Raw genomic sequence first — 26,604 nt, forward strand, 5'->3', positions numbered from 1 at the left:
AAATTACCTGATCTGACACTGAAACCTCTTCTCGATCTATTGAGTGCCAAATTAAAACCGACTCTCACATATGGGAGTGAATCACACCATGGTAAGGACGCGGCGTTACTGGACACTCTCATTGCCAATTCAAACAGGGCTATTTTCAATCTTCCCAAGTACGTTTCCCCGGCTCAGATTCGACTAGAATTCGGTATCCTGAAACAAACTCTAGAGAGGCGGAGCGTGTATGCAACAAACTGGCATAAAATTCGCAATGCAGATGCTGGATCTCTATGTGCAAACCTATGGGAAGAACTACTTCGGCACCGCAACCTTGCGCCGAGAGCCTACTTATATGAATCGCTCAAAGTTCTAGGCCTGACTGAAACCTGGGAAACATCAATGGATCTCTTGTCCTTTAAAAAAGTAGCTAAAAAATCAGCTAGCATCATCTCAGCGATAGAAGACAAGAAAGACCTAGCAAACCGAGCACATGGATGGCTAACGGTGGGAGCTTATGAAAAACTGCGGCCACAAGCGTACTTCAGTATCGGCATGAAAATAAATGTTAAAGAAAAATTCCTAAAATTACGACTTGGTGTAATTCCCATACTTCCACATCTTCCACCTTGGTAGAGAAATAACCCTTCACAACAGTGTCGCATGTGCAAAACCGGCAAGGAAGACATAATTCATGTGATTTGCATCTGCCCTAGCATAAAGGACCTGAGGTTCAATCTCTTACGTCCTTTTTTAACTTTTATGCCGTCCGGACCTGCAGACAGGCAGCCATATTGTGCTTTTCTACTAGCGACACTAAATTGAACTGTCAAGTTGTGAAGTTCTTTGACCTAATAAGAAAGAGACTTAACCATGACATTGTTACGTTAAAGCAAAAATTACTATGGACACTTTTCAATTTTGTAAAGATTTTAATTAATCATATACAAATAAATATTTTACTTACTTACTTACTTAATTTGAGTGTGTTTACACATTATAAGATGTTCATATTAAAAGAAAAAAGACATGCATTCTTATTGAAAGGGCTAAAACTATGGGTTGGTGTTTAGCCATCTTCTGTGATCAAGTGGCCAGATTGAAAAATTGGCCATATGGTGCATGAAAATGTGGTTATACACTTACGAGGGTATTGTGAAACTTTCCATAAAAATAAATGGACACAAATTAGTAAGTCCTTCTCTTTACAACAAATACCTTAGAATTTGACATTATTCTGAAAACTGCCAATAATTCATTACATGTCACCTAAATAACATTTCAATGAAAACATCTATCATTACTTAAAAAACTATAAATTAAAATTTGATATTTAAAAGTGTATACACATAAACCTGAAAGTATGTAGGGTTTGATTATTCAGCCAAAGACTGCAAAACATTGAAAATTTAAGTAACCAGGCATTTTCCAAGCATTTTCCAGGCACAAACACAATAGGCAAACGGATATCCTTGTATGTTTAAATTTGGTGTAACAAGACAACTTGTAACATGTTCACAAATGTAGTTAGCAAGTGTAATACTAAATATAAAAATGATGAAAGACAACAAAAGATAAGCCATACTTAAAATCTGAAATAGTTGTCCATTTAACTGTGTCTTTTAGTAGAACATGAAATAAAAATGTTTGCATGGAAAGACTAAAACATAGGCAGCTTATCATATTGGAAAATGCTAATTTAAAACATCGATTTTGAATCAAAGTTTTGAAAATATAAAATAAGTGTACACACTTCACACCTGACAATAAATCCATCTTATTAATGTACATTACTGAAAAGTGAAATAACAGAGGACTGTAATTCTTAATTTTCTTATTGCAGATGACAATCAAAATTCTCCAAAAACATGAAGAGTTAAATAGATATGAAGCAGAACTTGTACTGATGAGAGGGTACTTCCTAGACTCCAATGATGATGAAGTAGATGAAGTACAAACATTGAAAAAAGTGAACATGGGCGCACAGAAATAACTTTTTTGAAAGATTGTCTTGTTCATTACATTGAAAAATTAAATTGTATGTTTATATCAAATGGTGTTTAGTATTACATGTAACTTTACTAAAAGAATTGTTGTGAAAACTATTTATTAACTAAAATATAATATGTATAACTGTTTACTGTGGTTGAATTAAAAATAAAAGCTAAATGAATGGAGATATTTTTAGTAATGAGATAAAAATGCAATGAAGATATTCGTTGTCATGCCTATTTTGATTATGCTTCATTTCAACATAGAATATTATTAACCCTTTCCATGCTCGATGCACGGTTGAGCTGTGCTGATGACGAGCTGAGCTCGTCATGAATAGTAGGAATGACGAAAAGTCAGCATAGGAGGGGAAAGCACCTAGCAGCCAAGGTGTTAAACAATTCACACAAAAAAATGTATTCAGAAACAATAAGAATAGTATTGTACATAATTTTTGGTTAGATGAACATAGAAATCAAAATGACTACCATATAGTGCAATTTTAACATTCGGATTCTACATCAACTACAATTTCATGTTATTATTAATTGAAAATGCTAATAATATAGAATGCCCTTAATTGCTGTGTAGATTTTTTCAAAAGGCTGGAAAATAAACCTAATGTCTGTCAAAATTAAAAAGGACAAAAAATGTAGTGGACTTTATAGAAAGAAACAGTTCAGTTTAAGAAAAAGAACTTGAATTTATCTTCAGGAAATGAACATCTTTTGCATTGCATATACCCAAAGTCTTACCATATCAGTTACTGCTGGGTGTACTACTCTCTATACGTTAAACCTGCCTCCCAGTTATGATGGGCCTGTGCTCCTCCTTTCAATATGATGAAATTAGTTCATTGTAATTTGGCATATTTAATCTTACGTCTAAGCCCCTAGTCTTGTGCACAAAGTGTACCTAAGGCCTCCAAGTTAAATGTCACTGTTGGACTGTAGCACCGAGTGTCCCATCCACTAACCTGATGGTGTAAAACAAAGCTTTGGGACTACCTGTAGAAAAGTGCAATAGAAAATATTGTGGCTGGGGAGCCTTACCTTGTAATGTTATATTTATACCCCAAAGATGATCCTTGAATTTACAGTAATATTTTTTTTTTTCGGTCCTAGTAAGTAGAGTGGCTAAAATAAATCAGGCTTAACTAGAGGAACATGTAATTAACACAATTTGTAAGAAATACAACATCAATCTATATAAAGTAAGGGTAATATTATCTTAATGTAGAGACAAAAAATAACAGAATAGCATACCTATAATAAGAGTTATAGATTTTTAAAGCAATGGTAAATAAGTGCTGGAAAATACATAGACAAAATAACATTGAAGTAAATTGCAAAATCCTCTAGTGACAATAGGTCACTTGCAGGTCGAGTCCGCAGCGGCTCCTCAAACAAAGTGGAACAGGGTCACCCCACTGCTGTTTGAGCAGCGCAAAAAAAAAATAGTCATAACTCAATGTTATTATCAGTAATTATTCAGTGTGAACTCAGAGCTAGGTTAGGGTGGGGCGGGGCTGGGCTATCTGAGCCAGTGGGAGGAGAAAATATGTCTTACATTAGTGCACATGTCAGTTTGGCCTGTCAGCCAGGTGAAGAACTGTCCTAGGCTTCCAGGCACTGCCTGAGCAGACAAACAGGAAGCTCAGACTAATCTCGATACTGCTGTGTTGCTGGTGACAGCAGAGTTGTGATTGGCTTAGGGGAGTGTGGAAGCCTGAGTGTTTCTGTTCCATGAAGCCAAGAAGACAAGAAGAGAAGAGGATGGAGGAGAGGCAATAGCCGTACACAGGTAAGTATTTTTTTCATCCCACAAAACCCCAGTTCTGCGGCAGCCGCCACTGGGTCTAATTCCTTGGAACAAAGTAAAATGTAAGAAGTATCGGGCCCCAGGACTGGGACCAGACCATAACAGTTAAGTACTTTTTACATAGCCCCAGGTGCATAGTTGTCCTGGTGCTTTCTGGATGCAGAACAGGACACACTGTGTTAGCCCTGATTTTACCGCTCAAGCAGAGCGGCAAGAAGGAAAAGGCGAAAGCACAACAGGCACACACGGCTGATGTTGGATGCTGTTTGCTCACCGTTCTCTGTAGATATAGCGTAAGCTTTGTGCGTTGATTTGCAGATTGGTGACTAACATGTGTCGGCTGCCGTAAACACAATGAAAAGCCTCAGGAACCTCATTGGGTCAGTAACCTAGTGGTGTGAAACTTTGGGGCAGGTGAGACTACATATCCCACTATGCACTGGACCACCTTGATTTGGGAAATCCCTCAGAAGGCCCAATAGCAAAGAATTATTTGTATTCAGTGATTGTTTTTAAATGCAGTTTGTAGGGGAGTAGTTTTCCTAATCCAGGGTAGACTGAGGGTGTGTCTGGCTTCACCAGGGGCATCCATTTTGAGGGGGGTTGCGTTCTAGCCAAGGACGGGGGTCTTCCAATAAGTTCCAAGTTTGTTGCCATTTGATTTTGGCTGGTGGGCAGAGTTCTGTTATTGGCAACACAGGTCTCCTCTTGGACCCTTTTAAAAGAAATGTGTACAGATCCAAGATTCTGGTGTCATGGGAGTCCCTGAAATCCTAAATTTAGGGAATGTAGGGATGTGGGAGCTAGGAGCCAATGCGTTGCCAGCCTCTGCAGCTAGTTTGCCCTTGAAGTGACCTCATCTGGTGGTGGAGGCTACCTTTTCTACCCAGAAAACACTATTTCTGCCCACCTAAAGATAAAAGAATTTAATTTTAGGGGGACAGAACAGCTTTCTCAAATTAGAGGTATGGCCAGCTTTCCTCTGTGTGAGTGACTCCTGCATAGCTAATTTCCAAGCTTTCCCCATTGCAAGTGTGCCTGGGGCATGGGGAGTATTCTTTCCTCCCAGCTCCATATCAGAGGAGGGGCAGCCTTTGAAGCTCACAGTTCTGATGTGCCAATTCACTAGGATGCTGGGATGGGGGAGGTGTCACCTCCTGTCTTGGCTACATCAGGCAGGATAAGCCAAGCACAGTAGAGCTATGGGTAAACTCTAAGGTGCAAAATAGGTGCTTGCCACATCATCCAGGGCACACGAATTGTGTCCGCAGTAAGAAGGCACTTTGTTTGCTATCAAACATTACTTATTCTAGTGGCACAAATAATGGAACAGCCAATCTCGATAGTGTCCGGTTGGCAGCCCATGTTATGCTATTGACCGCTAACATATATACTAATTTACAATGGGGAATGCTACTATAGGGACATGTAGGCTTGCCCTTCTTTATTCACACCTTTAATGCAATGAACCCTGATGCCTGGCCTGAGGGGCCCTACATTAAGGAGTGTCTGTGATAAAGTAAAGGCTGTGTAGGTATCTGTGCCACACATTGTGAGGGCACAGAATAATTTGTGTACTTTGTACTGCTTCTACAATAACAGGCCTGCTGTCTTTAGTTTACATAGGTCACCCAGGGTGGCTTAAAATGTGCTGAAGCCCTGGTGACTCCTCTACTACCAATGCCCTGGGTACTCTGGGTACCATATGCTTCAAAGTCATAAGGTGGTAAAATGTTTTCCAATTTTGGATTACCAAGTGGAAGATAGCAGTTGTAGGAGAGAGGACATGCACTGGTGCAGAGGCACCAGACTCATGTTCACTTGTCATATCCGTCAGCCTTTAGAGCAATGAGGTTGGGGTGACTATACAGAAAGCAGCACTTCCCTACACTAGGATTATAGCATGACTATGGCAGTTTAAATATTACAATTCAAACTATCAAAGTAACCCCTTTTCAATGGTCAGAACTTTCTTTCTAAATATTAAGACATCACGCCTATGAAAGGCCATTCTACCCATAAAGAAGAATACAATGTTTTTAAAAGTAGGACATTTCAAAGTATATTGGCAGATTTTCATAGAAAATGCACACAACATAATGAAGCAAGAGAAGTTGTTGTGCTGTGATACAAGAATGGAAAAGAACAGAACAGTGCCACCTTACAAACATATGGTGCATTTCAGCTCTCTAACTACGCAGGTGAAGTTGCACCAAGTCATGCAGACTTGCACCAGGATGCAAAGGTGAATATAATATGGGCAGTTATTGTTTTTGTATCGGAAGACATACACCCAGCAGAAAAAAAATACTTAGAGGCATATTCCTTGTAATATGTGTGCTACAGAATAAAGCACATATTCAAAAAGGAAGTAACAAAGCAACATTAAGCTTTTTCTCACTATTACTGCTCTGCCTGGCAGGTGCACGATTGTCACATTAAAACAAGTTCACTACCTTCAATAATTTAGAAAGGAATTAAAATACAAGGGTGGGTGTATGGGAATGCTCATGGTCCACCCATTGTAAGGTCAACCCTTCACAGTGTACCCAATGTTATTTTTTTGTGTTAATATACAGAGTCACACAAGGTGAGGCAAATTGGTCCTCAAGTGGCTTTCCAATCCTAAATTGGATTTTGAAGTCTGAACCTAAACTTCTAAATGCTGTCCGCGAGATCATGAGACACTTGGATGAATTCTACTGCAATCTCTGAAAAGTGTGTACAGAAAATGGCTTTGAACTTCCTGCCATAGGAGAACTAAGACCATTCCATCCGAGCCAAACCCACAATATTGCGTCTTGACTGGGCTGAAGAAAAAGGTTTCTTGTGCAAGGAGCTTCTCTGCAGCAGCAAATCTGTTTCAGCTGGTCCTCTGTGAGAAGTTATGCACGCCCCATGTTTCCAGACTCATCATCATATAGAACCTTTAGCCTTGTCAGATGGATGATTGTGACCTCTGAGAAAAAAAGACTTATGGATGGTTTTGAGATTGACACCACCGTGGCAATGCCAAAGGACCGCCTGCCAGATACACAATAACTATTATTCTTGCATGTGGCCGGCTGTAAGGTATGGCAGTGTGGGAGCGGGAGGTGGTGTCGTGTCGTGCTCTCACACCATCAAACTCATAATCAGGCACTAAGTACAAACTTATAAATCTTGAACCGCCTAACAAAATTACTTTCTTGCACGCAAAATTCGAACAGCTCCTACCTGGGCCGTTTCCCTCCAAAACCAAGAGCTTCAGCAGGACGGCGTACTAAAAACAATCAGGCTTCAGGAAAACTTTATCAGGTATGGTCTGCAACCTTAACACAGACAAGGATCTCCACTTTCATTTCTAAGTCGTGAGGTAAAACCTTCAACCTGACTTAACCTATTGATATATCTGACTGCATTTTATCTCAGTAAACCTCAAATTACACCTAGGTACAGGTCCTCCAAGAACAGTGAATTATTCTTGACACACTTTCTTTTGAAAATATAATATCTCAGGTTCCCCTTATTGGTATTTCATTATTTTGAAGTAAATCTATTTATTCAATTTTAAATTATTTTTTCAAATTGAAGTTAGATTATTAGTGTGTTGTGTTTTAAACGGGCATATTGCATTCCGAACTCCTCCATCAAAATGAGGCGATCGGAAAGAAAACAAACCGACACATTATGATGCGGCTCACCTTCCGAGCCATATCGTAATGTGCCCATTAGTGTCATGACTATGGTGTTGTTGACCCTCAGACTACATGCTAGTGAATAAAGTGACACATATTACATTGTGGAACTTAACACAAACTTGTGCACCCAAAACGTTTTGACAGCAGTGCCACCTAACTGGTGATGCATCTGATAGATGGGTGTGGGTGTCAATAAAGCCACTAAGGAACGGTAGCTAAATTCTGTGTTCAGCAGAACAATACAATAACAAAGATACTAATATGTGATTTATCCTGTTTCATTGGATAACCTACATTTCCAAGTCTACCACAGATGTTGTGAACCTTGTTGCAGTGTTTCTCACCCATAGACAGCCATGACAGGAGAGTTTGCAGTGGCTGAGGTGGTGTGCGGCATCGGAGGCCTAGTGGGCAAGATGCTAGTGGAGCCTTCTGGATGGCAGCCGGAGCAGAGAACGAGGGGTGCGGCACCGCCACTGTGCTCCGAGGGTGTAAGCGCTGGCCGAGTGCAGAACTGACTCCTGGTCGATGGCTTGGCGTGCGTGTTGTGGCAGCAACGATGTATATGTGACCGGGAGGTCCCCAGTGGTGACCCGATGATTGTTGTTGATCATCTCCCCTCCACCCAGCTTCTACATTGATTCTAGAGGTCAGATCAGGATGCAGGGATGTGGTGTACCACAGACTAACCGGGGGTCGGAGTCAAGTGAATTGCCTGCTGGGGTCCGAACAGCCTGTGGGGGGCCATTGGGACTGCGCTGGGCCCAATTGTAGGGCTGTGGGCCGGCTCATGTTACTCTGCTTACCGGTGGATGTAGCATTGGGGCCTGTAGCATAGGGACTGGCACGGGAGGTGTTGGGATCCACAAGGCAGATATATATATACTCAGTGGAGGGACACTGTGACCCTTTTTATGTACAATAGTGTTACGGCTTGAGCCCTGGTATGCATTGCCCATGACTGCAGGGGAAGAGTGCCATTGGAAGCACTGGGGAGCAGAGCCGAGCACAGGGCCCTTAGCTGATGTGAGGTAAAAAGAGCCCTGTGAAGCAGTGAACAGCCCTACATGGACATTTGTGGTTCTTGTGGCAGTGGCAAATATTGGACCTATGGCATGAAGGCTGGCTTGTGATTGCTGGACACCATATATGCTACTGACTTTTACCAAGCAAGGAGCCAGGCCTAGGCTTCATGCGCAATGTGGAATCCAATGCGGGGTGTGAGATATACTGCCCAGGTCGGCTGGAGGCAGCGCTTGAGTTTGCAGGGTGAAACAGAGTAGGGAGGACACAACTATCTGTGGAAGCAGGCGGGTTAGCACTCACTGCGTGGGCTCCAATGTCATGCTTCTAAGACAGGATCTGTGGAATGCGGTGGAGCGCATTACTGAGACCGAGATCAGGGTCCAGAGAGTGGAGGATTTGATCGCTACCTTGCAGAAAAAAGTTGCGTCACGATCACCAGGGTTCTGCCCTTGTGGGTGAAAGACACGGAGGGCAGGGCTATGAGTAAAAACCAACGCTTTGTGAGATTCCACGACTAATGTGAATGGGGGACTCACCAAGCCAGCTCGCCGCTGCCGTGAGGGAAATGGCTTCATTCATAGCACCCGGCCCTGCTCGCCGGACCCCTGCTGTTGCCATCATCGAAAAGGGAGCCGGCCGTCACCAGGACTACTTCTCACAGGGTGCCCTGCTGATAGCTGTTTGAGCGGGTCAGCAGAGGGCGCCGAAGGGGCTGAAAGCCAACATTGCTCTCCAGCAGGGCGGGCCTGTCTGCGCCCATTCGAGCCAGGAAGAGGCAGGGCTGGGCCTGGTCCCTTTCATCTTTCGTTTGCCTTGGAGCACAACCCACGAGGTAATGTCTGTTTCAATCTAGTGACTGATATAAGTTCCTTGGTTGCCATCTATATTTGATTTGAAATGCTACCTTGTGCTTGTGCCACAGTGCTCTTTGACTTTTATTCTTAGTACATTGTGTGATAAAAAAAAACCTATAAGGTCTACCCAAACCAAAAATGGGCAAAAGGAAAGCAATGGAGGGAGCTGGGGATGTAATGGGATGCCAATAGAACAAAGGAAGAAAAAGAGACAGAGGAAACTCATAATAAATGCTGGTGCTAACTGTGTGATGAATAGGATAGACAACTTAATACTAGAATGTGAAAAAATCCTAGTTAATGAGCCTAGTACTCCTGTCAATAAACACCCCCATTAAGAGCCCTGTAGTCCCCCCCCAAAAAGCGGTATTTCCATCAATTTTTAATACATCAAGTCCCAGCCTGAAGCGAATCCCCTGAGCATGAGTCTTTGATCGCCCAAGAAGAGAGTAGGCTGCCAAATCAGGTGGGCTTTATTGCCCAATGTTCCAACAGATTTGCCTCCCTTGATACGATAAGTGTACACTCTCACTCGATATTAACACCATTATTGCATGATACACCTGAGAAGGTGCAAAGTTTCACATGTAATAAATATATTGGGGACCCAGTAGCCGTTATAAAGGCACTTGGAGGGGAGATCGAACAGATGAAAAGCATGTTTACCGAGCTCTGTGTAACAGTCAACTCTACACTTAACCTTAAAACAAATATAAGTCAAGTCGGATTGGTCCCCCATGCAGCTCAGGAAAGCACACGCAGCCAAGTGGGCCCAAGCTCAAACATTTCAGACGCTGCAAGGTTTATGTCCGAATCACTCAGGGGGAAAGGAGGCTCATTACAGCACATACTTAATAGACACGTTTATACCAAAGACAGTGCAGATAGATCCTATCTCCTAGTAAACAAACAAGTACCACCGGGCATACACAATAGAACTCATACTCTGTCAGTTCCTCTAACAAACTCGGGCCGTAGAAATTGTGAGAACCAAAACACACCTACAAATATATTTTTCATAGTTAATGTCCCCAAACTCACTGAGACTAGAAGCCCTAAAAATGGCAAATCACTGATTAATAAATCAATCCACTAGATTCGTCATGTACGAGGGTGTTGTTCCATCATTAGGGAGGACATAACTAAAGAACGAAGATGTATAATCACCAATACGACATTAGATAGTATTGAATTAACACTGGTAGATGCTAGTCTGGCTGAAAACATGGTAGCATTAGAGTATAGAACTTCCTCCCCTGATTCATCCCGTATACAATTAAGGCGCCGTCCCATTCTAACTGCAACTGTAAGTGGTGGGGTAAAGGAACATGCTGTAGGAATTGAAGGTCCTAGGTCAAACTTGGACGCTAATGATTGACTCTATCAGAATACAACTGAAGAAGGGGAGAGGAGTCGCAAATCCTTCTGTCGCAGCACCCCTTCTCTGACCAACCAGGGCTACCTTTGGCGCCTCTCATTCTTATTCCACAAGAAAATGTTACACATAAGGAAACCTCAAGGCTCACTTCCGTTGATCAAACCCACTTAAACATCCTCTCCTGGAACATAGCTGGGTTAAAGAAAAATATGACAGTTCCCTTGTGGAACAAGTTTGTAGAAACTCATGGTATATGTTTATTCCAGGAGACCAGGAGTGTAACTGCACTGTATAAATCCGGCTACAGTACATTCCATATCCCGGCAGTGTCTACGGGAAAGGGCAGGCCTTCTGGAGGACTAACAGCTTGGATCAGATTAGATCTGGGCTGCTCAGCCCTCCTACATGACACAGGAAGTTCCGACATTATGTGGCTTACAAGGATATCTATTGGAGCTCTTTAATGTCTATATAAGAGGGACAGTAAATGGCAAGTCCTCGACCATCTTAACACAGCTAGAAAATCAAATAAACAAGTGCCCCCGTCTGCGAAAATCATTGTGGCCAGCGAGTTTAACTGCACATTCGAACCACTTAGCATTGAAGATCTAATGCATTTTACCACCAGTAAAAAGATGGTCTGAGATTGTAATCCAAGTTAGTGCTATAATACTAGAATATGGCATAAAAGCAACAAATGGCAGAACCCTATCCGACATCAGGGGGAAAAATACTTCCAATAAAATTGCATGCCCTTACCGCAATGATTATATCTTGGTAGATTTGCGCCTCTGGGCCGATGTCATTGACATGGAAGTGGGCCTAACTATTCACAGTGACCACAACACTCTAATGTTAAAATTAAAGAATAAATGGGCCCCTCACAACAAAAAATATAATACCATTGGGAATTACCTCATCTCCTCAAAGGAGTTAATTCTCTCTAATTGTGGTAGGCGTCGAAGATGGCCCAAGGTCGCAGAAGAGGACCAAAAACTAAAGAACATCTCCTCAATATTATTGTCAAAAACAGTCGAACTCGAGGCAGCTTCAGATAATGTCCTTGCATGTGGCTTTTAAAAATATAAGCACGCAATTGGCCAAAGGCGGGTGCATGTCCAACATTTTATGTAAATGTTCACTCCCACGGCCTCCATCTGTCAGGAGCAAGCAGCGGCATGCAGGGTACCAGCTGAATTCCTCGTCATTGGTCATTAAGCATAGAACGGTCGAGTTCACTTTCACAACGTGGCTTGTCTTGCATTGCTTCAAAAGCAGAACCAACCCCCAACAAAGCATCGAGCAGCGCTCATTACGCATCTTCATTTATTTATTATCAGGAACCACATGTTTTTGTATACACAGAATTGAGCAGTGCTTGCTGTGCACCTTTATTTATTGATTGCGGTCATGGATGTGTGCCTGCAACAAATGCCTCCCTGTTCGCTTTGTGTGCTCTCCACTGCAAGCCACTATCATGATGTTTATTAAAAGCAAGGTGGCTGCACGCGCTACCAGCACCTGGATGGTGCTCAATCCTCCACAAACACAGGACAAGCTTTGTCTGAGCTCCAGCATCATTGTTTTTAACTGCTCTTTGGCTCAAAAGCAGATCCCTCCTACCTCATACACAACATCGAGCAGCGCTATTGTGCACTGTTATTTTATTAATGACGCCTGTATGTTAAATTTTTTTCATGACTTGCCTCCAAATCACACCTCTCCCACCTCCAACAGAGCATGGGCACGCACAGCTGCATTTTCACTTTGAATTTGCCTACTTGCACTCAATCAATCAATCAGGGGTTTGTTAAAGCGCAACTACTCACCCGTAAGGGTCTCAAGGCGCTAGGGGTGGGGGGGAGGGGGGGTGCAGATTCCATTCCATCAAGGAGGGGGTCTGTTGAAGAGCCAGGTTTTGAGGTTTCTTGCGAAGATGGGGAGCGATGTTGTCTGTCTGAGGTGCAGCGGAAGGGCGTTCCATGCTTTGGCAGCGACGAAGGAAAAGGAGCGGCCTCCCGATCTGGTCTTTCTGGTGCGGGGGACCACGGCGTAGGAGAGCTGGGCTGATCGTAGGGTCCTTTGGGGTGCGTGGAATTTGAGTCGGCTGTTCAGGTATGCTGGTCCGGTGCTGTGGAGGGCCTTGTCTGCATGGGTGAGCATCTTAAAGATGATTCTCGCCTCGACAGGGAGCCAGTGGAGTGTGCGCAGGTGCTGGGAGATGTGGCAGTGTTTTGGCAGTGTTTTTGTTGGATTTGCTCTATAGCAGACCCTTCCCATCTCCCGACAGAGCATGACAGCATGCCTTTAATCACTTATGAACAGCCCACTTTTACTTTACATGTATATGTAAATAGCTCAACTTGTTTTAGACGGGGGGCATGGGGAGAAAAGTGATTTGCTCAGAATCAAAGGTTGTTGAGCCAACGAGGTGGCTCGAACATCGTCACCTCCAGTCCAAAGTTGTCTGCTTTGGCCGTTATGCCACACCTTCTCCTTTGTCATATCGACTTTAAATAAAGAAAAAAAACTTGTACGGTTATTCAAAGATGTTAAGAGTGTGTGGGCTTGCCAGTGAGGGATAATGTACTGCATTGATAAACACTTATAAGGTCCAAAAAGGCTAGACCTAATGGCTATGCCAGTGCTTGTTTTAAAATGGTGTCATTGGCGGGCCTGCTCTACCAATTGCAGAACCATCCATATAAGATACTCCCTATGTGGTTTTGCCAGGTGAAGGCAGCGTTGGGTCAATTTCTGTTGACAGGAGGGGCCTCCAGAGTGGCGCTGAGTACTTGATGTCAATCGACGTATTCGGGGCTGGCCATGTCGGATGTGCAATCGTACTTTATGGCATTGCATCTTTTGGTGCCGAATGAATGGTGGTATGGGGACAGGAAGGGCACCGCTCATGCAGTAGAGCGAAGGTGTGTACAAGAGTCACCCTACATAGCATACTGTATTTGGCGCCTCTACGCAATTCTTTAACGCCGGCCACTCGGGTGGTATTCTAGGTGTGGAAACAGTCTCTCCGCAGGATGGGGTGGTGGAATAAATTTACTGGGGAAACCCCACTGTGCCACAAAGATCATTTGCCGCAGCTAGCTGCATTATCCGGACATGGAGGGTGTAATAATATAGGAGTCTACACATTAGGAGACGTATTGCAAAGCTTGGTTCTGAAATCATTCCAAGATCTTCAACAAGAGTACCAGATGCCAAAAAGTACATTTTATAAATCACTTAAATTTTAGCATTGCGATTTATCCTAGTATGTCAGGGTTAGAGGCTATTCACAAATTCAGTCTGATTGAAGCCAAGGGCTTCATGGGCCATTTGCAGAACCATAACATCTCGAAGATCTATCAGTCACTGGTGACGAATAGCTTCACTACATTGGATAAACTTAGAGAAGCATGGGATGTTGATCTTTGATAAATAGACGGAGATGTTTGGATGGAAAGACTGTCCTTCCATAGGGGAGCAGTGATAGCAATACCGTTGCGTATTAATCAATTTAAATACCTCCATCCACCTAAATGACAATAAATAACAAGGACTTGTATATATAGCATAAACGGAATTATAAATATTCATATTATAAAAGAGCGGCAAATATATAAGACGACCACTCCTTAAAATTGGTCCGTTTTTCTTGACTATAGCAGCATAGATTAATAAGTGCAAAAATGTGGGCAATCAGAAACAGACAAATAACAGCACTGCTTAATATGTTAAAATACAGTAAGAAAATAGCAGCATGAATATATTATATTAAAGTGCATACAGGTATTAGCTATATTTGATAAACCATAATATGAAGGGCACAGATTTCTACTAGATGCCATATAACATTAGAAATTATGGTTCACAACATGTAACAGCTAAATGTAATCATGTGAAATATGATTTTTTTAAGGAGTGCTCATTGACACGCGTGAGCGAAGTGCCACCTTCAGAAAAAAAAAATTATTCTAAAGGTTGAGACTACACTCTTAATATTAAGGATTTCTAGGTTCTGAGGTTCCGTGACGGTTCCGTGACGATGTGAACCCGTGTTTTCAAGTTTGTCGAAAATACATAATATTGGTATCAGCGAACCGCAAATGATCCATTTAGTATATCCTGGTGTTTTCGCTATGCTACGAGCAAGAGCACTCCTTTTATAAACACATTTCTGATCTACCCACGGCATCCATCTTAGATCATGGCCGCCATTTTGTGTTTCTTGCCCTCACATATGCAATAGCCTCTGATCACTTCATTTCGATTAAGGACACGTAACTTTAGCCGGAGATTCACCTCTTTCATGACACGTGCACCTTAAACCAGATCACGCTGTAGCTGCATGACTCGACAAAGGCTACCTCCTCTGCCCGAGGCCAGCCCTGCCAAACTGGTCTTCGTGTCCATTGTCCTAATCATGATTAGGCGGCCGAAGCCGGTAGCCTTGCCCATTTACAACCCACAAACATCCCTTATCCCACTTTTCTATCTTCCACACCTGGCTCTGTTTCTTTCTTTCTGAATCTTTATTAGGGGGAGGTAACGAACTTTACGATGAGGCGGTCCGGGTCCTGAATGCAATATTGACAGGGAATTGTGACAAACTAGTGGGAACCTTCTCTTCGCAATGTTTGGCCTCAGATATTATCGACGGTTCCTGTGTAACGCCAAATATTTATTGTTTCAGACACAAAGGTTTTGGGAATGTATTACATGTAAAGAATTCGCCCCCAGCTTAAAATTTAGTATATAAGGAGCAAACCCGCTTTGTACAAATTGAACAGGCTCCTGGTTACTGCCCGTGTGTAGTATCTGTGACTTCTGTGTCCCTGCAGTAATAAACCTTTGGTCTTTGACGCCACCATCGAGAAGCCCGTGTTTCTGTTCATTTGTGCACCAAGGCAGGTGGAACTCCGGGGTCTTTGGGTGTTGTTCCCTGACACCTCTGGACGGAACCAAAAAGTCCAGAACTCCAATTGGCGCCCAACGTGGGGCGACGTCATTCGGTACCGGTCCAAAAGCCTGAAGAGTTCGAGAAGCTTCGTGTGAAGATTCCTGAGGGAGGCGCCCCACTTCATCGATCCCGGCATATCGCAAAAGTGGCCCGAAGTTCTCTTCCACGAGGGTTTCCCGTTCAGGACGGCTGCAGTGGGCCGTTGCCTTGACCGTCGCCCTGTCTTGGACCCGAGGTGCAGTCCTTAGTACAGCGAAACGTGACGGGTTTCTCCTTGGTGACGTCTTCAGTGACTCAGTTAAGTATTTAGTGATAGCTAGCTGGTTACTTTTGTGAGGATTGTTAAAATCCTTGATCGGTTCTTGGTTTGGTTTGGTTTTGTAAGATTATCACTGGTTGTTCTAGTTACGATAATCTATTTGGTTTAGTTTGGGTATCGATACATCAGTTCGTTTTGGTAGGCCTAAGTTCTTGGTTCGAGTGCACATATTTGTTCCGTGTTTTGTTTGTTTTGTGTTCCGGACTAAAAAATGGTAAGTCGGAAAATGTTGTCTTGTTTTGGTTGCAACCGTGACTCACGATTAGAGGACTCATGTCTGGTTCCTCCGATTGGGACTCCCCTATATGATTTATATTGTAAGCATGGCGTGGGTCCTATATCTTATAATGAGGTATGGGTCCGTTATTGTAAGAAGGATGGTGTCCTCAGTTGGCCACTGCATGGTAGTTTTGAACCCGAGATTCTCGACAACTTAGAAGCGAAATTGTTCAAGAAGAAAGCCCGGCCGGCAATGTTTGATTCTTTCCGTTACTGGCGAAAAGAATCCAAACAGAGAGAAATGAAAAGGTTGAAGAAAGAACAGAAAGAACGAGAAGAGTTAACTCTAGAGCAAGCGGCTAAACAGTTGCAGGCTAACGAGTGTGAGAAAGCCATAGATGTAGCAATTAGAGAGCATAACCTAGCGATTGACAAGTGCTATCCTGCCTTGCCATCGAAAATGGCTAAGATACTGGAGGATTCCGAAAACGATCCTCTGCTATCTTATCTGTTAAGGTCACCTCCACCGTATGCACAAGGTGCTACGGCTCCACTTGTCCCGAATGTTCAATTGCCGGTTGCTGGACAACCTGGTGTTCCTGGTCCTGTCCCTCAGAATCAAGTTCCTGTACCTCCTGTGATGAATGTGAATGTTCCTACAGCTCCTCCTCTTCCTACACTGCCAGCCTCTATACCTACTTCTGTACCTACTGCTCCACAAACTATTTTCCTCGATACTCCTACTGTTCCGTTATCTATTCCTACCTCTACTGCATTCTCTACGTCTGCGAGTGTGCTAACTCCACTTTCTGTTCGTCGAAGAATCACTGATTCTGTTACTAATATGCTGTCTCCTTTATATAAAACTTTAATTAAGACTCCTACTCCTGATTCAGTTCAGAGACGTAGTCAGCTTCCAAGTACTGAGGAACGGGGAATTTTAGATTCCACGGCTCTCAGATGGATTTCGAAGAGTAGAAGATATAGTACGAGAGATGTGTTAGACACATTTATGCAGTGGAAGGAACCGACGCAACGGTACGTCTTTGATGAGATGTGCTCGTTGTTACGTGAGGAAATAGAAGAAGATGATGTCGAATCAGATTTGGAAGATTTAATTAGGGTTCAAAAAGAGTTTGCTGCTGGAATGATAGTGGGTGAGAATATAAAGGAAGCGATGGAACTTATTTTAAGTTTTAGGAATGATCCATCTCTTCGTTCACCGAGAGACTTAGAAAAAGGTAAAATGAAGCTAAGTCGCCAATATCCTATGAGGGAGGTTCCTCCAATCTGGCGCGAAGCAATACAACGTGATGATAATGCAGGAATTGCAGCTGCTCCAGCACAGTTCCAACGAGTGTGGATACACATTCCATGGAAGCGAGCTGAAGTGTTAGCGGTGAAACAGGCCTTGCCAGATCCACGTAAAAATCCAGCCGGATATTACAAGGAATTAACACAGACAGTTGAAGCTTGTATAATGAACTTAGCCGACATCGATATGTTGTTTGGTAACGTAGTTCCGCAACCAGTGTGGGCTAAAATTCGTAGAGAGGATCATCAAGCTGCCTTAGGTGGTGATTGGGCAGCTATCACTGCAGCAGATGGTCAGCAAATAGGTGGTGCGAAACCCGAACCTCTAATCGCTAATCTTCCAGGTAGAATAATTGATCTAATGAAGACTCTGATGCCAGCATTGCGTGTAAATTGGGACAAGTTGTCAGCATGCAGGCAGAAGAAAGACGAAAGTGTCTCCGACTTCTTCACGAGGTTTGAAGAGACTTTTGTAGATCATAGTGGTCAGGACATGAGTACAGAAGGAGGGCAAAGACTGTTTGTCGATAAATTTGTGCATAATTTGTTACCCGAATTATGCAATAAATTAAAGGATTCAGAAAGTGCTTGGGCTGTATCTACGACAGCGCAGATACTTGCGACTGCACAGTACTATGAAAATAGGGATAAAGAGGAAAAGGAAAAATCAGAGAAGAAAACGAAAGATTTAAAAACTAAAGTTCTTTTGCAGCAGGCGTATCCGCCTCGCACGAATCAGACTAATACGCAGCAAGGTTCATACCAAAGGACAGATTATGGCTCATCAAGACCTCAATACCAGTGGAATCAGTGTGCGTACTGTAAGAAAGAGGGTCATTATAAAAATGAATGTCCGATCTTAGCGCAAAATAATGCAGCAGCAGCTCAGAGAGGTCGTGGTGGTTTTGTGCAAAATTCTAGAGGTCGAGGGCGAGGTACTATGCCTCCACAAACGAATGATCGTCCCTCCAATCACTTTGATCAACGAAATGGACAATCTGCCCAGCAAAATAGATCTCAACAGTACCTTGTTGAGGACTATAATGAAGTAGATGAGGGTTTTCAGCAAAATGGGTACTAGGACAGCCATGGACAGAGAGAGGGAGTAGTATCAGTTCCAGTGGATCAGAGTGGGCCTTATGTCGCAGTAGCAACATCAGGTGTAGTCGAACCGTTTCTGTTGGATACTGGTGCCGCAAAAAGTTCTATCATTCATGCGAAACTCCCTGGCGCACCTTTGTCCGGCTCAACAAATGTTTCCGTAGGTTTTTCAGGCGCCCCTGTTTACAACCCGATATCTGGTCCTTTGTCTATTTCTGTTGGACCATGCCAATTGAAAGCACCCCTGATTTTGACGACAGGTTGTAATGAAAATCTGCTTGGTTTAGATTTGTTAAAACGACTATATGCGACATTGTACTGTTCTCCAGAAGGAGTACAGCTTACATTGGGTAAAAATATCACCTCTCCGATGTACTTGTCAATGGACGCACTCCCGCCAGAGCTACATTCACTCCCTGACTCTCTTTGGGCGACTGGTCCTAATGATGTAGGTCTCCTAGAAATTCCACCGTATGTGGTAACTTTGAAAACTAATGTAAAATTTCCAAGAATCCCCCAATATAAAATATCTAGTGAAGGAGAGCGTGCGCTTTTATTGATTGTGCAAGATTTGATTAAGAAAGGTGTGGTTGAAGAAACTAGAGGAAATGTCTGTAACAGTCCTGTATTGCCGATTCTGAAGCGAACTGATCCTACAAAACCTCCAGTGTACAGGTTTGTCATAGACCTTAGAGAAGTTAATAAGATTGTAGTCCCGCAGTTTCCTGTGGTGCCAGACATTACTGCCTTGTTAACATTGATTCCTGCCACAGCCACATGGTTCTCAGTTATTGACCTAAAGAATGCCTTTTTCAGCATTCCGATAGCCGAAGAAAGTAGGGATATTTTCGGCTTCTGTCTAGGAGGTCGCAGTTTCAGATTTAAACGCGCTCCACAAGGCTATTGTGAGAGTCCATCCATTTACAGTCAAGCATTAAAAAGCCAGTTAGATTCCTTTGTCCTTCCTCCAGGTTCTGCTCTAGTACAGTACGTAGACGATCTTCTAGTGGCTGCCGATGACAAGGAAACTTGCAAAGCAGCTACAATTTCCTTATTGCATCATTTGTCTAATTTGAATCACAAGGTGTCTCCTTCCAAAATGCAATACTGCTGTCAAGAAGTGACCTACCTAGGTCATCTCTTGTCAAAGGAGGGAAGGAAGTTGACCCCAGAAAGAATAAAAGCAATTACGCAGATGAGTGTTCCACGCACACAGAGAGAAGTACGTGCCTTTCTAGGTATTACCTCTTACTGTAGGCAGTGGATCCCAAATTTTTCTCTTTTAGCGAAACCATTGGTAGCTTTGACTGGGAAAAATGTTCCGAGTCCGGTGCCATGGTCTGATGAATGTCAAGAGAGTTTTACTGAATTACGAAAAGCATTGTGTTCAGCTCCTGTATTGGGTACACCCGATTACAGTAAGCCATTCACGCTCTACGTTCACGAAAGAGAAGGTTGTGCGTTGAGTGTTCTGACACAGAAGTTTGGTGATAAACAACGCCCTTGTGCGTATTTTTCATCAACATTAGATCCGGTAGCCAGAGCGTTGCCTAGTTGTTTGAGAGCTACAGCGGCAGCTGCAGCTTCCATTCGACAATCTGCTGGTTTGGTGATGAATAACATGCTAGTGGTCATGGTTCCTCATGCAGTGGATACACTCATGAACCGAACGAAGACACAACACCTTACTAGTGCGAGATTATCTGGTTACGAGTTGACATTACTAGCGAGTCATATTCAGATCAAAAGATGCAATGTATTGAATCCAGCAACATTGTTGCCGACTGATCAAGAGTCGAGTGATTCCGAGCCACATGATTGCTGTTTCAAAACGGAGGAAGAGACGAAAGGACGCATTGATTTAAAAGATACTCCGCTATCAGATCCGGATGGTACGCTGTATGTGGACGGGTCATGTTTTAAATTGGAGAATGGTGATGTGACTGCTGCTTACGCAGTAACGACTTTGAAGGCGATTGTGGAGACTGCAAGAGTGAGTCAGAATTCTGCCCAAGCTGCAGAATTGATAGCTCTAACGAGAGCGTGTGTTTTAGCTGAGGGAAAGAGAGTGAATGTGTTTACAGATAGTCAGTACGCATTTGGCGTGGCCCATAGTTTTGGCCGATTGTGGAGAGAAAGAGGTTTCATTACGTCCCATGGGACTAAGATCCAACATGGTCAGCTAGTTAACGACTTGTTGGAATCTCTAACCTTGCCGACTGAAGTTGCGATTGTAAAGTGCAGTGCTCATAAAGCAATCACGGATGATGTTGGTCGTGGGAATGCTTTTGCGGACGAAATTGCTAAACAGACAGCTAGAGACACGATGAGCAGAATGTATGTTGCTACGTCTGCAAGATGGATTGCTGAGTCTGGAATGTGTGAGGATACTATGGAAAGTGTGAAAGAAATTCAGAAAGAAGCAACTGAGGAAGAGAAACGTGTATGGAGAGAAAGTACGGGCAAGTTGGACTCGAATGGATGTTGGATTGATTTGACAGAACAGCAACGTTGGATGTTGCCTGATGCGTATGTGCTTGCAGTAGTGACGATGGCGCATGGAGTAGCGCATATAAGTTCTAAAGGGATATGTAAGATGTTAGCTCCGGTCTGGAAGAATGAGGGAATCAGTAAGTGTGCAGAGAGAGTGGTGAAAAATTGTATGGTGTGTTTGATGCATAATCCTGGCAAGGGAACTCCAACTCCAGCTGGTCATTTCGCTCCTCCTTCCTGCCCCTTTGAAGTGATTCAGTTAGACTTCATTCACATGGAGCGCTGCAATAATTTGAAGTATGTCCTGGTGGTAGTCTGTGCTTTTTCCAGGTGGATAGAAGCATATCCATTAAAGGACAATACTGCCCTATCAACTGCCAAAATTCTTCTCAAAGAATTTTTCCCTAGATATGGAATGCCACGGATTGTATGGTCAGATAACGGAAGTGAGTTTATAGGGAAAGTTATGCAGAGTGTGTGTGCCGGCCTAGGATTGAAACAGAAATTTCACAGTGCAAATCATCCCCAGTCTGCTGGTTTAGTCGAGGGTTACAATGGCACCCTCAAGCTGAAAATAGCCAAAATACAAGCATCCACAGGTTTAGCCTGGCCAGACGCACTTCCTTTGGCCTTGTTATCAACGAGAGCAACAGTACATTCTAGAATAGGGCTTAGCCCGTACGAGATAGTCTTTGGTCGCCCGGCAAATATCTGGGGTGTACCAAGGCCTAAAGAATTTTGCTCCATAGAATATCCTATGTTGATAGACTACCTTTACGACTTGACTGCTAAATTGAGTCTTATTCATCAACAGGTTTTCGATGCTTTGCCAAAACCTCCGGAGAGTCCAGGGCATCAGCTGAAACCAGGAGATCTGGTTGTCATCAAGAACTTCGCGAGGACAAAGAACCTTCAGCCGAGATTTGTGGGGCCTTTTCAGATCTTACTGGCAACGAGGACAGCAGTTCGTGTAGCTGGCCGTAAGCACTGGATACACGCCTCTCATGTTAAGCGTGTTCCTTTGCCGCTCCCTTACGACGACTGGGTGAAAAAGGGAATTGGTGCCTCCGAATCTGAAAGCACACCGAAGTTCATCTCTTTCAGCGATGCCGAATTGACACTTCAAAATCCGACTCTCCTCCTGAAAAGACTCCTTTGAACACTGAACATTTGTCTCCAGCATCGGAAGAAACTTTGCTATCTGCGAACTTAAACTCTGCAACAACTGCTAGTGATACACTATTTTCCGATCAGACAGTACCAGCGAAGCAGAGATACAACCTAAGAAGCCATAAAATGGACAAATAAAGCAGGCAACTGCATATTGTGATTTTGATATATATTGAACTTTTGCCTTCAGCCAGGAAGTTTGCTATTTGTTTATTGTTTTTAAAATTGCCTTGCCGTCTGGGTAGCCGTAGGGTCGTGGCTGTGTGCCTAGTTTGAATTTGCAGGGGTCTGACACAAGGTCGATCTTTCTGTTGGTTCTGGGAACTCCCAGGGCTGATAGAGGCATTTTCATCTACGTACACATCATCAGTGGTCGCGAGCGGATTGTAGAAGATGGAGCTTCCTGCGCTGCAACGAGAGAATGTGATTTATGTTCGCAGAAACAGACTTAATAGAATTCTTCATAGCAAATGCTTTTTGATGCAATGTGCCATTACATTTGTGATTGTCTTAGCAACATTGGTGGGTGGAATCGTCTTTAGTATAAATTTGATTTTTGTGCCAGTTTCTACAGTACCTCCCCTTGATCCTGCTATTTCTACTGTTTCTTCTATACACTCTTTTCACTCGTTTCCGGAACATGAGCAAGCCAGACGCTCAGAGTTCACCAACAACACATTTGTACAGCTCTTGCACCAACACCAACTGGTAGTTAACACTACAGACTGCTGGGTGTGTGGCTTGATACCCCACACTATGGATAAAGGTATTCCTTATCTGGTTTTGCCTTACAGCTATAATGGATCATTTCAGGCCTTCCAAACCATCTTTGCTTATGCCCTTGAAACCTATCCTCCACGTCCACCGCGTTCCACTAAATATAACTCTGCCAACAAAGCCTTAGTCCAGGGAATTATTGACATGGTCAAGGACGTCAATAATACTCCATCTTACCCTAGAGACGAATTGCGAGTATATTTAAGTTGGAATACTTCAGAGTATCGCCTTAGTTTAGGAGAAAGCAAGCGTAAAAGCTCAACTCCAATCTGGGTCGTACCTCACCGAGGTCAGGTCTGCCTGCAAGGTAATGGGAGAAATCCGAGAGCTCAGCTAGGGAGGAGTGAGTGCGTAGAGACTTACGTGTTTCCGGCTAACTCTTCCCCTGCCTTCCTTACTGCTAGGGGTACCTACTTCATTTGTCGAGACAGAGCTTATACATGGTTGCCTGCCGACTTTTCAGGATCATGTTATATTGCTCGATTGTTGCCTCCGACATACACTGCTTCATCTGATTACCACAGAACCAGAGTAGCGAGAGGTGTCTTCAGCAAGGAAGATACCGCTGGTCAGGAAGCTGGAGACTTCTTCAAAGGCTTCCTTCCGTTCTGGGGACCTATGGCCAATAGTAGAAACATACGTCAGCTAACACGGGTAGTTGAATCTACTATTACCGAAACTGCTGGTGCCCTTAGCAATCTGACAGCTGAGCTTCAGGCGGATAGGCTCATGACGTTGCAGAACCGTATGGTTCTAGACGTTATACTTGCAGATCGAGGTGGGGTATGCAGAATGATCCAATCGAGCTGCTGTGTCTTTATTCCTAATAATGCTCCAACAGTCTATGAGGCGATCTCTAAGTTGCACAAGATTTCAGACTTCATACATGTAGACAAGGGAAACTGGTCCTTCATGGAGTGGTTTTGGACTCTGATATCAGCGTGGGGATGGAAGGTTCTAATGGTCATTGGTGTCATCTTAGTATTCCTATTCTCATGTTGTCTGATTATCCAGTGTGGTCCTGCTCTGTGTAGTCTTTGTGCTGCAACATGTCTCAGAAAACCACCTGCGTTTGGAGAAAAGACACGAGAAAGGATGATGATACAACAGCATGTCACTGACCTGATGAGCATAGAACTAGATTCTGACATAGACTGAGTAATTGCCTATGTAAGGGCAAAAGGAGGGTCTGAGGTTCCGTGACGGTTCCGTGACGATGTGAACCCGTGTTTTCAAGTTTGTCGGAAATACATAATATTGGTATCAGCGAACCGCAAATGATCCATTTAGTATATCCTGGTGTTTTCGCTATGCTACGAGCAAGAGCACTCCTTTTATAAACACATTTCTGATCTACCCACGGCATCCATCTTAGATCATGGCCGCCATTTTGTGTTTCTTGCCCTCACATATGCAATAGCCTCTGATCACTTCATTTCGATTAAGGACACGTAACTTTAGCCGGAGATTCACCTCTTTCATGACACGTGCACCTTAAACCAGATCACGCTGTAGCTGCATGACTCGACAAAGGCTACCTCCTCTGCCCGAGGCCAGCCCTGCCAAACTGGTCTTCGTGTCCATTGTCCTAATCATGATTAGGCGGCCGAAGCCGGTAGCCTTGCCCATTTACAACCCACAAACATCCCTTATCCCACTTTTCTATCTTCCACACCTGGCTCTGTTTCTTTCTTTCTGAATCTTTATTAGGGGGAGGTAACGAACTTTACGATGAGGCGGTCCGGGTCCTGAATGCAATATTGACAGGGAATTGTGACAAACTAGTGGGAACCCCTCTCTTCGCAATGTTTGGCCTCAGATATTATCGACGGTTCCTGTGTAACGCCAAATATTTATTGTTTCAGACACAAAGGTTTTGGGAATGTATTACACGTAAAGAATTCGCCCCCAGCTTAAAATTTAGTATATAAGGAGCAAACCCGCTTTGTACAAATTGAACAGGCTCCTGGTTACTGCCCGTGTGTAGTATCTGTGACTTCTGTGTCCCTGCAGTAATAAACCTTTGGTCTTTGACGCCACCATCGAGAAGCCCATGTTTCTGTTCATTTGTGCACCAAGGCAGGTGGAACTCCGGGGTCTTTGGGTGTTGTTCCCTGACACCTCTGGACGGAACCAAAAAGTCCAGAACTCCAGTACTTTCAGCAAAATAGATGGGTCATTGACAGATCATAGGGTCAGTGAGTGCTTTTTGACCAGGGTTCAAACCACAGCTAGGGAATATTGTTTTAAAAAATATATATGTTTGTTTTCTAAATTCAACAAATGAAAGCTGTGCTTTTGTAAATCACCCCCTAGCAGTGCATGGGAGAACTATGGCCTCCTTAGTCATAGTGCATGTCAGGCATTAATGGCATGCAGTGTGGCATGTGGAAGGGGGGCAGGTTTGCTATGAAAGAAATCACTTATTTCGTGGAATGAGAATTTGGGGATGATTGTGTAAAAATAAGAGATGCATGGGGCTAGTGGCAGACTAAAAAGGAAGGGCTATTTGTATTTGAAGCATAGAAATTGAGAGAGGATTTGTGGCATCTAAATTCCAAACACCATTGAAATAGAGGGGGGACTGACATCATTTTTCGATGACAATTAGGATTTTGGCTTGGGGAAATTCCAGCAAAATAGATGGCTCACTGGTAGGACACAGGGAAACTGAACTCAGACAAGACGGAGGTCCTCATCCTGGGCTCCTCGCCCTCCACCTGGGATGACTCCTGGTGGCCCCCCGCCCTGGGCACCGCACCCAAACCGACAGACCACGCACGCAACCTGGGCTTCATCCTGGACTCCTCCCTCTCCATGACCAGACAAGTCAACGCCGTCTCCTCGTCGTGCTTCAACATCCTGCGCATGCTACGGAAGATCTTCTGGTGGATCCCCACCGAGACCAGGAAGACCGTCACCCAGGCCCTCGTCACCAGCCGACTGGACTACGGCAACGCCCTCTATGCCGGTACCACCGCCAAGCTACAGAAGAGACTCCAGCGGATCCAGAACGCCTCAGCCAGACTCATCCTCGACATCCCACGCAACAGCCACATCTCCGGACATCTGAGAGACCTGCACTGGCTCCCCATCAACAAAAGAATCACCTTCCGTCTCCTCACCCACGCACACAAAGCCCTACACGATCAAGGCCCGAGCTACCTCAACAACCCAATCAACTTCTACGCTCCCAAACGCCACCTCCGATCTGCCAGCAACGCCCTCGCCGCCGTCCCCCGCATCCGAAGAGCGACAACAGGAGGAATGTCCTTCTCCTACCTGGCCGCCAAGACCTGGAACTCCCTCCCGACCGACCTGCGCCTGACCCAAGACCACCTCTCCTTCAGGAAGAAGCTGAAGACCTGGCTGTTCGAGCAGTAACGGCACCTCCCCCCCCCCCAGCGCCTTGAGACCCTACGGGTAAGTAGTGCGCTCTATAAATGTCTTTGATTGATTGATTGATTGATTGAGTGCTTTTAGACCAGTGTTCAATCCCCAGCTGGGAAAAATCTTTT

General features: G+C 43.9%; 1 pseudogene; it reads left to right on the top strand.

Annotated features, from left to right (window-relative positions):
• The first annotated feature begins 7,831 nt into the window (after positions 1-7,831).
• Positions 7,832-26,604, top strand: part of LOC147712840 (elongation factor 1-alpha, oocyte form pseudogene) — a 189,701-nt pseudogene continuing 170,928 nt past the window's right edge.

Source organism: Lissotriton vulgaris, chromosome 5 (genome assembly GCF_964263255.1).
Source record: "Lissotriton vulgaris chromosome 5, aLisVul1.2, whole genome shotgun sequence".
NCBI lineage: Eukaryota > Metazoa > Chordata > Amphibia > Caudata > Salamandridae > Lissotriton > Lissotriton vulgaris.